The sequence below is a fragment of the Sander lucioperca genome, chromosome 24 (assembly GCF_008315115.2).
Source record: "Sander lucioperca isolate FBNREF2018 chromosome 24, SLUC_FBN_1.2, whole genome shotgun sequence".
NCBI classification, from domain to species: Eukaryota; Metazoa; Chordata; class Actinopteri; order Perciformes; family Percidae; genus Sander; species Sander lucioperca.
In genome coordinates, this window is record NC_050196.1 from 17607663 (window position 1) to 17622662 (window position 15000).

At 42.7% G+C, this 15000-nt stretch overlaps 1 pseudogene; it reads left to right on the plus strand.

Moving 5' to 3' along the window:
• The window catches only part of LOC116062387, a 61823-nt pseudogene that overhangs the window by 5558 nt on the left and 41265 nt on the right, over positions 1-15000 (plus strand).

Sequence of the window (15000 nt, forward strand, 5' to 3'; positions counted from 1 at the left end):
AACGGGACATCAGAGAAACATCTCATATAAGCTCCGTACTGCAGCGTTATAACGTCTTCATTAAACATCAACATAATTTCTGGTTAATGAGCCTGTAAACAACGTATAGAAACAACAACATTAACAGGAACTAGTCGTTAATATTTAGGGCAACTAGCCTACGTCTCATCGGATAGATGGTAGGAACAAACGGCCGTTATATGTGGAGTCTGTTGCCATAGCAACCTCCCAGCGATGTTTCACTGCGTCTGTGTGTGTGTGTATTTGTCTCCGTGTGCAGACATGGCGGCCTGAGCGGCGTCCTGGAGGCAGACGGTCCCGTCTGGAGCAGAAACCAGAGCACCGTGGGTTCCTCCCAGCATGGTAAGGTCAAAGGTCACCACGGTGGGGGGGGTGGGGGGGGGAGGGGAGGGGGGAGATCTCCCACTATCTGGGAACGTCCCGGGACATTTCTGGCTGCATGAATTGAAAAAAAAGTGATTAAAATGGTCGGAAAACAACAAAAGAGGGCGACGAAAAACTTGAAAATAGTGACAACAAATTTTGGGAAAAGCAAAAACTTTGAAAAAAAAAGGTGAAAATTTTTTGTACAATTTTTTTCGGAAAAACGCAAAACACGTTGACAAACAAAAGCGACAAAAACATCCCATAAAATGGTTCAAAAAAACCCTTGCGAAAGGCGACTACAAACGTTGAAAAAAGCGCCAAAAACGTCGGAAAAATTGTCCAAAAAAAAAATAAAAAATTGAAAAAGGCGTAAAATTTTCGTAAAAGCGCAAAAAAACGTTGACAAACAAAAATGACAAAAACATCCAAAAAATGGTCCAAAAGAAACTTGAGAAAGGCGACAAACTTAGTAAACAAAAAAAGCAGCGAAATGTCGTAAAAAACGCCAAAAACTTTTAAAAAATTGTCGGAAAAGCGCAAAAAAAAGTTGACAAACAAAAATGACAACAACATCCAGAAAATTGGCCAAAAAAATAAAGCGTGAAAAAACAAAAACGTCAAAAAAAGGCTTAAAAATTGTCGGAAAAGCGCAAAAAAATTTTGACAAACAAAAGACGACAAAAACATCCCCAAAAAAATTTGAAAAAGGCGACAACAAACTTCGGGAAAAGCACCAAAAACTCCGAAACACCGAAGATAAAAATAACACCGAAAATAAAAATAACAAAAATGCGACAAAAACGGTTAAAAAATTGTCCAAAAATAAAACGTCAAAATTGTCAGGAAAGCGCAAAAAAACGTTGACAAACAAAAAAACCTTGAAAAGGCGCCAAAAACTTCACAGAAAAAAACAAGAAAAACTTTGAAAAAATTGTCCAAAAAAACGTGAAAAAGACGTCAAAATTGTCAGAAAAACCCCAAAACTTGAAAAAAAAATTACAATAACGTTAAAAAAATTGTAAAACAACGTTAGATTTTCTTTTTTGAAAAAAACAAAAACGTGAAAAAAAAGGCGTAAAAAAGTGCAAAAAAACGTTGACAAACAAAAAACGACAAAAACGTCCCCAAAATAATTTGAAAAAAGCGCCAAAAACTTCGCAGAAAATAAAAATAACAAAAATGCTACAAAAACAGTTAAAAAATTGTCAAAAAAAAACGTGAAAAAGACGTCAAAATTGTCAGAAAAACCCAAAAAATGTTGACAAACAAAACAAAAACATCCCAAAATTTTTTGAAAAAGGCGACAACAAACTTCGCAGAAAATAACAAAAATGCGACAAAAACGGTTAAAAAAATTTTCCCAAAAAAAAAATCGTGAAAAAGGCGTCAAACTTGATGAAAAAAATGTTGACAAACGAAATGACAAAAATGGTCCAAAAGAAACTTGAGAAAGGCGACAACTTAGTAAACAAAAAAAGCAGCAAAATGTCGTGCCAAAAACTTTTAAAAAATTGTCCAAAAAAACCTTGAAAAAGCGTCAAAATGTCAAAAAAGACGACAAAAAATAAAACCTGAAAAGGCGTCAAAATTGTCAGGAAAGCGCAAAAAACGTTGGCAAACAAAAGCACAAAAAAAAACTTGGAAAAAAAAACTACAATAACGTTAAAAAAATTGTAAAACAACGTTAGATTTTCTTTTTTGAAAAAAACAAAAACGTGAAAAAAAAGGCGTAAAAATAGTCGGAAAAGTGCAAAAAAACGTTGACAAACAAAAAACGACAAAAACGTCCCCAAAATAATTTGAAAAAAGCACCAAAAACTTCGCAGAAAATAAAAATAACAAAAATGCTACAAAAACAGTTAAAAAATTGTCCAAAAAAAAAGAAAACGTGAAAAAGACGTCAAAATTGTCAGAAAAACCCCAAAAATGTTGACAAACAAAACAAAAACATCCCAAAATTTTTTGAAAAAGGCGACAACAAACTTCGCAGAAAATAACAAAAATGCGACAAAAACGGTTAAAAAAATTGTCCCAAAAAATAAATCGTGAAAAAGTAAAGTAAAGAAACTTGTCGGAAAAGCGCAAAAAAATGTTACAATAACGTTTAAAAAATTGTAAAACAAAAAAGGCGACAACAACGTTACATTTTTTTTCCAAAAAAATAAAACGTGAAAAAAAAGGCGTACAATTTTTTGGAAAAGCACAAGAAAATGTTGACATACAAAACACAACAAAAACATCCCCAAAAAAATTTGAAAAAGGCGATAAAAACGGTTAAAAAATTTTCCAAAAATAAAACGTGAAAATTGTCAGGAAAGCGCAAAAAAACGTTGACAAACAAAAGCGACAAAAACATCCAAAAAAAAAACTTGAAAAGGCGCCAAAAACTTCACAGAAAAAAACAAGAAAAACGTTGAAAAAATTGTCCAAAAAAAACGTGAAAAAGTCGTCAAAATTGTCAGAAAAACCCCAAAACTTGAAAAAAAACTACAATAATGTTAAAAAAATTGTAAAAAAAAAAAATCTTGAGAAAAATGTCGACAAAGGCGACAACAACGTTAGTTTTTTTTCGAAAAAAACAAAAACGTGAAAAAAAACGTTGACAAACAAAAGCGACAAAAACATCCAAAAAAAAAACTTGAAAAGGCGCCAAAAACTTCGCAGAAAAAAACAAGAAAAACGTTGAAAAAATTGTCCAAAAAAAACGTGAAAAATACGTCAAAATTGTCAGAAAAACCCCAAAAATGTTGACAAACAAAACAAAAACATCCCAAATTTTTTTGAAAAAGGCGACAACAAAATAACAAAAATGCGACAAAACGTTAAAAAATCGTCCAAAAAAAAAACGTAAGACAGACGTCAAAATTGTCAGAAAAAACTAAAAAACGTGAGCGACAAAAACATCCCAAAAAAATTTGAAAAAGGCAACAAAAACTTTGCAGAAAATAAAAATAACAAGAATGCGACAAAAACGGTTAAAATTTTTTCCAAAAAAACCTTGAAAAAGCATCAAAATGTCAAAAAAGACGACAGAAAATAAAACGTGAAAAAGGCCTCAAAATTGTCGGAAAAGCACAAAAACATTTTGACAAACAAAAGACGACGAAAAAAAAAAAAATCTTGAGAAAAATGTCGAAAAAGGCGACAACAACGTTACATTTTTTTGAAAAAAAATAAAAGGTGAAAAAACAAAAATGTAGAAAAAAAAGGCGTAAAAATTGTCGGAAAACTGCAAAAAAAAAGTTGACAAAAAAAAGACAAAAAAAACATCCAAAAATTGCCAAAAAACCCTTGAAATGTGAAGTCAGATAGCGCTGAGTCATCCGACGGTTGTGGAAACGGTCAATTTCTAAAAAAAAAATTCCAAAAAAATAAAACGTGAAAAAAAAGGCGTAAAAATATTCGGAAAAGCGCAAAAAAATGTTGACAAACAAAAGACGACAAAAACATCCCAAAAAAAATTTGAAAAACGCGACAACAAACTTCGCAGAAAATAAATATAACAAAAATGCGACAAAAGCGGTTAAAAAATTGTCCAAAAAATAAAACGTGAAAAGGCGTCAAAATTGTCAGCAAAACGCAAAAAATGTTGACAAACAAAAGCACAAAAAAAAAACTTGAAAAAAATCCAAAAATTGCCAAAAAAACCCTTGAAATGTGAAGTCAGAAAGCGCTGAGTCATCCGACGGTTGTGGAAACGGTCACTTTCTAAAAAAAATTTCCAAAAAAATAAAACGTGAAAAAAATAAAATGTGAAAAAAATAAAACGTGAAAAAAATAAAATGTGAAAAAAATAAAACGTGAAAAAAATAAAATTTAAAAAAAATAAAACGTGAAAAAAATAAAACGTGAAAAAAATAAAACGTGAAAAAAATAAAACGTGAAAAAAATAAAACGTGAAAAAAAAGGCGTAAAAATTTTCGGAAAAGCGCAAAAAAATGTTGACAAACAAAAGACGACAAAAACATCCCCAAATAATTTGAAAAACCGCCAAAAACTTTGCAGAAAATAAAAACAACAAAATGCGACAAAAACGGTTAAAAAATTGTCCAAAAAATAAAACGTGAAAAGGCGTCAAAATTGTCAGGAAAACGCAAAAGATGTTGACAAACAAAAGCACAAAAACAAATCCAAAAATTGCCAAAAAAAAACCCTTGAAATGTGAAGTCAGAAAGCGCTGAGTCATCCGACGGTTGTGGAAACGGACACTTTCTAAAAAAATCCCAACTCATCGTTGGAAAAGGATTTCACCGACCCTCAAACCTGAACTATTTCTGGGCTACGTGTACGTGAGGAAACTTATTCCCCGTTAATTAATTCCCTGAAATCAGACTGTAATTTTCCTCGGGCCACATCCCTTTCATCCTCTCCACCGAGGAGACACATTTTTGGGGTTCGGAGTGCGTTTCTCTGCTGGCACATTAACAGAAAAACTACCGGCTAGATTTCCATGAAACTTGGTGTCAGAGTGTAGCGTGAGCCGAGGAAGAAGCCTTTACATTTTGGAGCCGATACATAAATTATTTTTCCTTTTCGTTAACGTTGTGAGACAGGGCGTTTGGTCTGCTCTCTCTGAGCTCTTTCCTTTTTTCCTTCCCGCTGCCCTAAAAAACGGAGCGTTTGAAGGATGTGTGTGCTTCCTCCACATCTCACGCGGCCACCCAGCTGTCTGGATAATTTCCTAATGGCCCCGCGGCTGATAGCCAATCAGAGATAGTTCACGGCGCTGTGTGACAGGAAATTCAATTAGGCTGTTTTTTTTTTCCCTTCTCCTTGACTCTGTCTCCCTCTCTCTCTCTCTTTCTCTCTCTCTATCTCTCTCCCTCTCTCTGTCTCTCTCTCTCTCTCTCTCTCTCTCTCTCTCTCTCTCTCACTGCGAAGCTTTCCCTTTTGTCTCTCGCTCTCTCTTTGTTTATCATATGCTTCCTCTCTGTGTGTGTGTGTGTGTGTGTGTGTGTGTGTGCACGTCTCTCTGTCTCTCTCTCTGTGTCTCTCTCTTTCTCTCTCTCTCTCTGTCTCTCTCTCTCTGTCTCTCTGTCTCTCTGTCTCTCTCTCTCTCTCTGTCTCTCTCGTCTCTCTCTCTCGTCTCTCGTCTCTCTCTCTCTCTCTGTCCTCTCTCTGTCTCCTCTGTCTCTCTCTCTCTCTCCTCTCTTCTCTCTCTCTCTCTCCTCTCTCGTCTCTCTCTCTGTCTCTGCTCTCTCTCTCTCTGTCTCTCTCGTCTCTCTCTCTCTCTGGCTCTCTCTCTCTCTTCTCTCTCTGCTGTTTCTCTCTCTCGCTCTCTGGTCTCTCTGCTCTCTCTGTGCTTCTCTCTGCTCTCTGTCGTCTCTCTCTGTCTCTCTATCTCTCTCTCTCTGCTATCTCTCTCTCTGTCTCTCTCTCTGTCTCGTCTCTCTCTCTCTCTCTGTATCTCTCTGTCTCTCTATGTCTCTCTCGTTCTCTCTGTGCTCTCTCTCTGTCTCTCTGCTCTCGTCTCTGTCTCTATCTCTCTCTCTCTCGTGTCTCTCTCTCTCTCTCCTTCTCTCTCGTCTCTCTCGTCTCTCTCTTTCTCTCTGCTCTCTGTCTATCTATCTCTCTCTCTGCTACTCTCTCTCTCTCTCTCTCTCTCTCTCTCTCTGTCTCTCTCTCTGTCTCTCAGCCTCGTCTCTGTTCTCTCTATATTTCTGGATCAGTCGAGGGAGGGTGAAAGAGTAGCTCACGGCGTCGTATGTCATCCAGGAATACTTAAAAAAAACAAAAAAGAAAAAGAGAGAAAAGAAAAAGGCTGCTCGTATTTTCTCCATGAAAGGAAAAATGAAATCACAGCCTTCATGTCTGTAGTGGAGATCTTTCTCCTCCCGTCCGTTTCAGTTTGTCCTTGAAGGGTGAATTAACAGTTATGTTACATTTAGCAGTTGATGTACTGTCCTACTGAACAGCTGTTTAATATCCAGCTGACAGTTTGGGACGTTTTCAAAACATTTCATTAGTAAATTATTAAGAAAATATATGTGTGTGTGTGTGTGTGTTGGTGTCTGTGTGTGTGTTGGTGTGTGTGTGTGGTGGTGTGTGTGTGTGTATATGTTGGTGTCTGTGTGTGTGTTGGTGTTGGTGTGTGTGTAAGTGCAAGCGGTCTGTGTGTGTGTGCTTGCATGCGTGTGTGTGCAGTGTGGTGTCTGTGTGTGTTTGTGTGTGTGTGTGGTGTGTGTGTGTGTGTGTGTGTTTGTGCATGCGTGCGTGTGTGTATGTTGGTGTCTGTGTGTGTCTGTGTGTGTGTGTTGGTGTTGTGTGTGTGTTGGTGTCTGTGTGTGTGTGTGTGGTGTGTGTGTGTGTGTGTGTGTGTGGTGTCGTGGTGTGTGTTGGTGTGTGTGTGTGTAAGGGTGTCTGTGTGTGGTGTGCTGGTGTGTGTGGTGTGGTGTCGTGTGTGTGTGTGGTGTGTGTGTGTGTGTGTGTGTGGTTGTGTCGGTGTGTGTGTGTGTGGTGTTGGTGTGTCTGTGTGGTGTGTTGGTGTCTGTGGTGTGTGGTGCTGTGTGTGTGTGCGTGTGTGTGGTGTGTGTGGTGTGGTGTGTGTGTGGTGTCTGTGTGTGGTGTGTGTGTGTGTTTGTGTGTGTGTAGGGCATGTGGTGCGTGTGTGTATGTTGGTGTCTGTGTGGTGTGTGGTGTTAGTGTGTCTGTGTGTTGTGTGTTGGTGTGTGGTGTGTGTGTGTGATAGGTTGGTGTCTGTGTGTGTGTGTGTTGGTGTCTCGGTGTCTGTGTGTGTGTTGGTGTCTCGGTGTGTGTATGCGTGTGTGTGCGTGCATGCGTGTGTGTGCGTGTGTTGGTGTCTGTGTGTGTGTTGGTGTCTGTGTGTGTGTGTGTGTGTGTGTTTGTGTGTGTGTAGGAATGTGTGTGTGTGTGTATGTTGGTGTCTGTGTGTGTGTACGTGCATGCGCGTCTGTGTGTGTGTGTGCATGCGTGCATCCGTGTGTGTGCGTGTTGGTGTGTCTTGTTTGTCCACAACTCAAAGATTTTCAGTTAAAAATAGTTGCTGATTAAATTAATAGTTGACAACTAATCGATTGATCTTGCAGCTCTACAGTTGTCCTCCAGTTTGCTCGTTACGTACTTTAACTCTCGTCTTTATGTTGCAGGTGGATGCCGACGCATCTTACAGGATGAACCCGCTAGCTGCCCTCAACATCGACCGCAACGCTCTGGTGGGAGAAAACTACCGCCCCGTCGGAGGAATCTTCTACCCCGGCATCCATCCTCTCTCTGCAGAAAAGCCCCAGGAGGCTGGAGCTTCTGTCCCGCTGGGTACGATCTCCTGTACAAACCAAACCTCTTGGATGGACAGAAATCCGCTAACGGATATGTCGGACTTATAAGAGCCCGCAACCGGGGTTACAGAAACCCCAGGTGGTCCCTGCTGCAGGAGTTGAGGGTTTAGGGATGGACCGTCGAGTACTACCCAATGATAAGCAGTCAGAACTGGGCTTGAATGGCGCCGGCAGCTTCCTGAGATTGCCGTGGATGAGCCCTTACGCTGATGCAACAATGTACCCCTTCCTGGACATGGCATACAAGGCGTCCTTCCTGTCCCAGCCGTCACCCTTCCTCCACCAGCAGCTAGCGTATCAATCCTTGTGTGCGACAGGGAGCAGCGCACCTGGGGAAGACAGACTTTTCTACCTGCCTCATTACGGCCAGGCGCATATTTCCTCCCCGATGGGCTCTTTAATCAGGATCCCTACGGCAACTCCAGCCCCTTCTGTCCTTTCCCCTCTTCCTCACTCCCAGGAGAAGACATTACAAGGCCTCGGTCCTCAGGTTCTTCAGGAAAAGTCGGCCTTCAGTCCACAGATCCACCAGGAGCCCCAGCCTCAAGCAAGCAAAGGAAGTAGTGGTGTTCCTGTTAGCAGTTCAGCTAGCACTTCTGCTTTAGATTCACCCCCAGTTACACATCCTCCAAGCTTAGTTTCCCCGCCCCAACCCCTCAAAAACACGACTTCAGACCTCCAGAAGGCGCTTTACAGAAGCACTTCCTTGTCCTCAACCTCAGTGTCAGCGTCGCACCCCTTTTTCACGGGCCAAACCAAAGAAAAAGCCAGCTCAGACCGCTCAAATGCAGAGAAGTGTTTATCACCTGCCAAGACATCACTGGACAGAATTGGAACTCAAAAACTTGCCGAAAAACACTCGGATCTCTCTGCCAAAGAGTTGATGGATGGATTCCCATCCAAATAGATTCCATGGCCAAGTTGTCCAAGTATCTACCAGCATCTGTTACGGGCTGCTAACCAGTAAGGACCCAAAACTTAAGCAGGGTCTACCCCTTCCTGTTACTACATCAGAAAAGACTCCAGATCGTCTGAAATGATCAGCAATGTACCCTCCAATTGGGTTGTCCCTGGTCCTTCCTCTGCCGCTGACGGCTCTGACCACAGCAGAAGCTCCAAAAGTATTAACAAAAACAAGAGCTTAGACAATATTTCTCACAATACACAGCCTCAAAACTCCCTGGCTCCAAGACAGTTGAGGTAAGAAGCATTGCTGCCTCACAGGGAAGACCCTCTGCATCATCTCCTTCCCCAAAGTCCAAAGTCGAATGGCAACGAGTGCCCCCTACTGATTGGAGAAACCAAACAGAAAAGAAGAGACTCGTACACATCCTGGAAAACAGAGCATTGCTACTGCTAAACCAGAGCTTCAAGATAGCCAACTTCATCCACAGCAGAAACAGCAATCTCGTGTGGGGAATGGAAACTCATCAAGTCAAATCTACGGCGACTCATACCTCCCTCCTGGCTTAGGATACACCAACCGATACATCCCGTACTCAGTTGCTGAGAATATGTCCTTGCAACGCATGACAATACCCGGCAAAGGACCTGTTTATACACACCCAGCCTTGCTTGGTAACAGCAGTTTTTACCCACAAAAACATGGACTTCCATATATTGGAGTACATCCAAACCAGGGTGACTTCATGACATACCAGAACTCCCAAGGAATGGCGTCTCCGTCTGTTTCCTCCCACGCTGGTCTTGAGCGAATTGAAACCCAAGATAAAACCTGGAATCTAGAGCCATACAGGAACCAGGAAAGACTGGACGTTGACAGCTCCCAAAACAGGGACAAAGAGAGAGAAAAGTCCACAACCAAAACCATAAAAGCTTCAAGCAAAAGCCTCACTTGTACCAGAGAAGATGTTGTTTGTATTGACCTGGTGCGGGATGAGCCGGATGAAGATCCGTGCATCAGCAAGCACAGCGCTACCTTCAGAGATTCCTCCAGGCTTGGCGGCAATGGCTGTAACCAAATCCAAGAAAGAGATCCTCCGAAACCCTTCCTCCCAACCAGGCTGCCGAGCAGAGACAAGACTTAAAACCCAACAAGAACAGAAATAATTGGAGGTAAGAAATGTTTTAAGCACCCCTAGCGGTGGCGGTTTTAAACACGTCATTAACGTTGTGAAACGGTCACAGTTTGGTTAGGTAGGAAAGAAAGAAAGAAAGAAAGAGCAATTTGTTTGAGTGTAACCCAAACCAATCAGTAACAGGGCCCTATTTTAACGATCTAAGCGCCTGGCGCAGGTGCGTTTAGGGCGTGTACGAATCCACTTTTGCTAGTTTGACGGCGGAGAAAAGGGTCCGTGTGCCGGGTACATGGTTCTAAAGGGTTGTACTTAGTGTCTTCATTAATCAGAGGTGTGTTTTGGGCGTAACATGCAATCAACCAATCAGAGATCATCTCCCATTCCCTTTAAAAGCCAGGCACGTTTGGACCTTGGAGCATTGCTATTATGATGGAGGATTTGCACCGTAATATTTTTATTTGTAATCTTCTGCGTGTGTGTGTGTGTGTGTGTGTGTGTGTGTGCTGCTGTGCGTCCCTGTGTGTGTAACAAGCATAGTGTGCGCACGCTATGCACAAGCCTAGGACCATTTTACTAATTCTCTGTTAAAATAACAATGAAATGCTGCGTTATTGACTTTAGACCAGGTTTTTGTTGGTCAATGGTGCCATCACTTCTTGCTGCCTCAAAATAGCAATACGCCCAGAATGCACCTGAACACACCTCCCTGTAAGACCAGCACGCCCCGAATGCACCTGAACACACCTCCCTGTAAGACCAGCACGCCCCGAATGCACCTGAACACACCTCCCTGTAAGACCAGCATGCCCCGAATGCACCTGAACACACCTCCCTGTAAGACCAGCACGCCCCGAATGCACCTGAACACACCTCCCTGTAAGACCAGCACGCCCAGAATGCACCTGAACACACCTCCCTGTAAGACCAGCACGCCCAGAATGCACCTGAACACACCTCCCTGTAAGACCAGCCCGCCCAGAATGCACCTGAACACACCTCCCTGTAAGACCACTATGCCCATGGGCCACAGATGGGCGCAGGTGCATTTGCTGTTTAAACGACGTGGGTGCTGGACGGTCTTAAACTAGCAAAGACACTTGCGTTGGGCTTTGCGCTGCACCGGGTGCAGGAAAGGGTCCAGAAAGAAAGAGCAATTTGTTTGAGTGTAACCCAAACCAATCAGTAACAGTGTTCTTTTGTTTTGTTAAGAAGGTATGATTTAAATTTTGTTTCATATTTATTTTCATTATCTGCCCAAGATCTTCTTGTTGTAGTTTGATGAAATCTTAAGAACAAAGGTAACTCTGTAATCTGCAAGTGCCTTTTACCATTCCAGTGTTGATTGTAAAAAGAAATGTAATGTTGACAACATCCTCATCAAAACTCTTCCTGTTTTCATCCTCCTAGTGACGACGTCCCAGAGGAGATCCCCGAAAAGGAGGAGGCCCTTAGTCCGATCCCAGACATCCCAGAGGAGCAGACAATGCGCTGTGCTCGGACTTCTCAACAGCAATATTCAAGAAAACATAAAACTGGAGCCTCTGGTGTTACTGAAGACTCGATAACGGGTGTCCCGAGTGGTCGGAATAGGCCTCACGTCAATACATACCCCGAGCAAGACCCTTCCAGAAATGGCATCCCATTAGATCCTTTTGGCAAGGACCATTCAAATGACAACGCCAAATCTAGCACCACCGTGGGAACTGAAGAGTTCCCAAAGAGTTCGTCCTTTGGGGACCAATGTCTCTCAGAAAATCCAGCTTTTAATCCCCGGATTTCAGCTTTAGGAGTTATGAAAACCAGGTCTCCAGTGTGTGGTAACATCGATCCAAGAAGTCCTACGTGCAACAGCGGAGATCCAAACGTTGTCAACAGAAATCTTGCGGGCTCGTGTGTCGCGAGTGGTCGGAATAATGTTGGTGAGAGTAACGAAGGGAAGTCAAAGGCCTCAGCAAATACAAACGTTAACCCCGAGCTAAACGCGTCCAAAAACGGCAACAAATTGGGTCCTTTTGCAAAGAAAGTTCTTCAAATGACAACAACAAATCTAACAACTCCATGGTAGCCAAAGAGTTCGCGAAGAATTCTTCCTTTGGGGACAAATGTCTCTCAGAAAGTCCGAAGTCTAATCCCCGGGTTTCGGTTTTGAACACTAGGGCTCCATTTTGTGTCAACTCCAACCCAAGAAGTCCTACGTGTAACAGCAGAGATCCAAGTTCAGCCAACAGACATTTTGTGGGTCCATGTTGCCGAAATCTGACGCCTCTCACTCTGAAGCCAGGCCTTTCAGCGGAACAACCATCAACCCTGTGTCTCTGAACGTAAGGAGCGTCAATGCCGGATTTACAAATTGTGAAAACCGCAATGCCACGCGTCCAGATTGTGGAACCAATCTCAGAGCTCCTGCATGTGGAAGGAACTGTTTTAGTTGTCCAAATTGCAGAAGTACACCCTCTAAAGGTGAGTCTTTTGGATATACCCAGCCATGTGTACATCACAATCCCAGGGCTCTTACATTTGGAAACAGTTTTCCTCGAGGCCCAACCTGTCGGCACATTTCACCTGGAAACACTACAAATGGAGGCTTTAACTTGCCGGCAGATCTGACTCAAGAGGACCGAAAATACGAAGGTCTTTCCTCCGATGAGGCAGCAAAACTCCGGCCTCAGCTGTGGAGACATGAACGAAGATGCTCAGGACAACGTGGATCTTCTGGTAGATGAGGAGGACGAGGGATCTTGCTGCAGTAAAGGCCGGCGCTCCGGCCTCACCAAACGCATCGCCAACTCATCCGGCTACGTGGGCGACCGCTTTAAATGCATGACCACAGAGCTCTACGCCGACTCCAGCAAGCTGAGCAGAGAGCAGAAAGCACTTCAGGTAAGTCTACGTTACTTCTGTTACATCTAGGGATGCACCGAATCCAGATTTTTGGGGTTTGGACGAATACTGAATCCACTGGTTAAGATCCTGAAACTGAATACCGAATCCTCCTCCCATCCCCAGTCCATTAACACAGTAAACACATTAATGAAGTAAACAACGTACACAGCCTCTGAAATAGTTAAAAAGGCGACATAAAGGCGACATAAGTAGGTGCTTTGAGACACAGCCGGTGTGTTTATGCATCTCTCAGTGTTCAGTCCCTCGCGGTAGCACTTTGTTAGACTGCTTACCGTACGTCCACACCGCCGCCGACTTGAGCTGCAAAGAAGCTCTGGCCGCCCGGTCAAGGACGCTGGTCAGAAAGTCCGGGGAAGCTGTTTGAGGCTTTGGCCGCTCTGACGTAGCAGCATTCTATGTTCATCATGGAAAAAGATCAAGCAGCCACTGCACGGCCAATACACTGACACTAGAAACCTTTATAAATGACATATATAATGACAGAATGTGTATTGGTTGTTGGTCGCAGCGGTGTCTGTTAGCAGTTAGCTCGCTCGTTAGCCGCTGAACCGCAGCAGCGTGCAGGCAGAGCGAGCAGCCGCCAGCTGTTGATCCGTGCAGGACTTCACCGTGAGCGGACTGTTTAGAGACCATGTGACCGGCAGGTAACGTTAACTGGTCCCTATACGCAAATATCATAAATGATAGGGAACCCAGCAACGGCCATGATGAGCTTCTCCTCCTTTTTCTCTGAACTAATGTTTTGGTAGGAACCAAAGTTTACATCGTATGTTTCTCTGGAATCAGCCAGCGTGAAGGACGTCTATATTCTGATTGGTTGCCGCTGAACCGCGTCATAGCTCATTACCATAAAGTTGACCTACTTTCAACTTTCTGATTGACGTGACGGCGACAGATTTTCCGCTCCTTGCAGCTGAGAGAAGCAGCTTCCATTGAAAATGAATGACTTCCTGTATCTTTAGAAGATCAAGTCGGCCGCGGTGTGGACGTACAGTAACAGCTGCAACACTGGATCGTACTTACTTTAGCTACGTAGCTAGCCAACATGGAAGCAGCTATCAGAACCCAAAAGAATGATCAACTTTGGACGTTTTCCCAAAAGACTGGCTTGTTGTGGCCGGAGGTTTTACGGATGAAATCTGGTCTGATTTGTTGTGTAGAATGAGAAGTTATAACAAGGGGATTACTTTCTCGTTCCCCTCCTCCTTCGCTCGTTTCTTTCTCTTTCTGGTTCTTGTTTTTCAGCGCTGAGGTCACGTTAGGATAACACACCGTGTGCGGTTGGTGTGTAGCTTCAGGCAACCGTTATCTCGCTGGTTTCTCCCCAAAAACAAGAAAATGGAGGCAGAGAGAAGTCTCTCTTTTTCTTTTCTCTTTCGGTCTGTCTTTATATATCTCTCTCAGACTTTCATCTCTCTCTCAACATCAGCTTTTTGCTCTATTTTTGTTTCTCTGTGTGTGTGTGTGTGTGTGTGTGTGTGTGTGTGTGAATATGTGTGTGTCTGTGTGTGTGTGTGTGTGTGTGTGTGTGTCTGTGTCTTTGTGTGTGTGTGTGTGTGTGTGTGTGAATATGTGTGTGTGGCTGTGTGTGTGTGTGTGTGTGTGTGTGTGTGTGTGTGTGTGTCTGTGTCTTTGTGTGTGTGTGTGTCTGTGTGTGTGTGTGTGTGTGTGTGTGTGTGAGAATATGTGTCTGTCTGTGTGTGTGTGTGTGTGTGTGTGTTGTTTCTCTGCCTCTCTCTTCATCGCTTGTTATTATTCTTCCTCTTCACCTCCTCGTCCCCCTCGAGATCCCCCCCTTCAACTCAAATTAAATTCCTCCTCCTCCTTCCTCTCCTCCTCCTCCTCCTCCTCCTCTTCCATCCCTCGACACATGGAGGATAGAAAGTAGTACTTTTAATGAAATCCTCTTCCTTTTTCTTCCTCTTCTTCCTCATCCTTATAACCCAAAATAGCCTCGACTACTAAATAACAACATAAATAAGAACTACACATCCCATCAACCAGCGTCTCTTTGTGCTGAATGAATTGGACCAAAAGGACGCAAAACAAACGCCTAAACTGTAACCTAATAACAAATCTAATCTGTGAAATTCATAGCGTAACCTAAGATGCTTTGAGTTGCATTTTGGGAAATGTAGGATGCAGTTTTTTGGAGTTTGACCCATACTAGTTTCATAAAGTGAGGATAACGTGATGGATAGGGACGTAACGCTGCACGGTGAATGGGTTAGAAAATGGATATAAATGTTGATTGTGAATACCGACCAGATCAAGTTACCACGAACACGTTATATATATATATATATATATATATACAAGGTGGTGTATCGGACGGGGGTTAGATCCCCACAAGTTTAAAAAAAAACAACGGATAT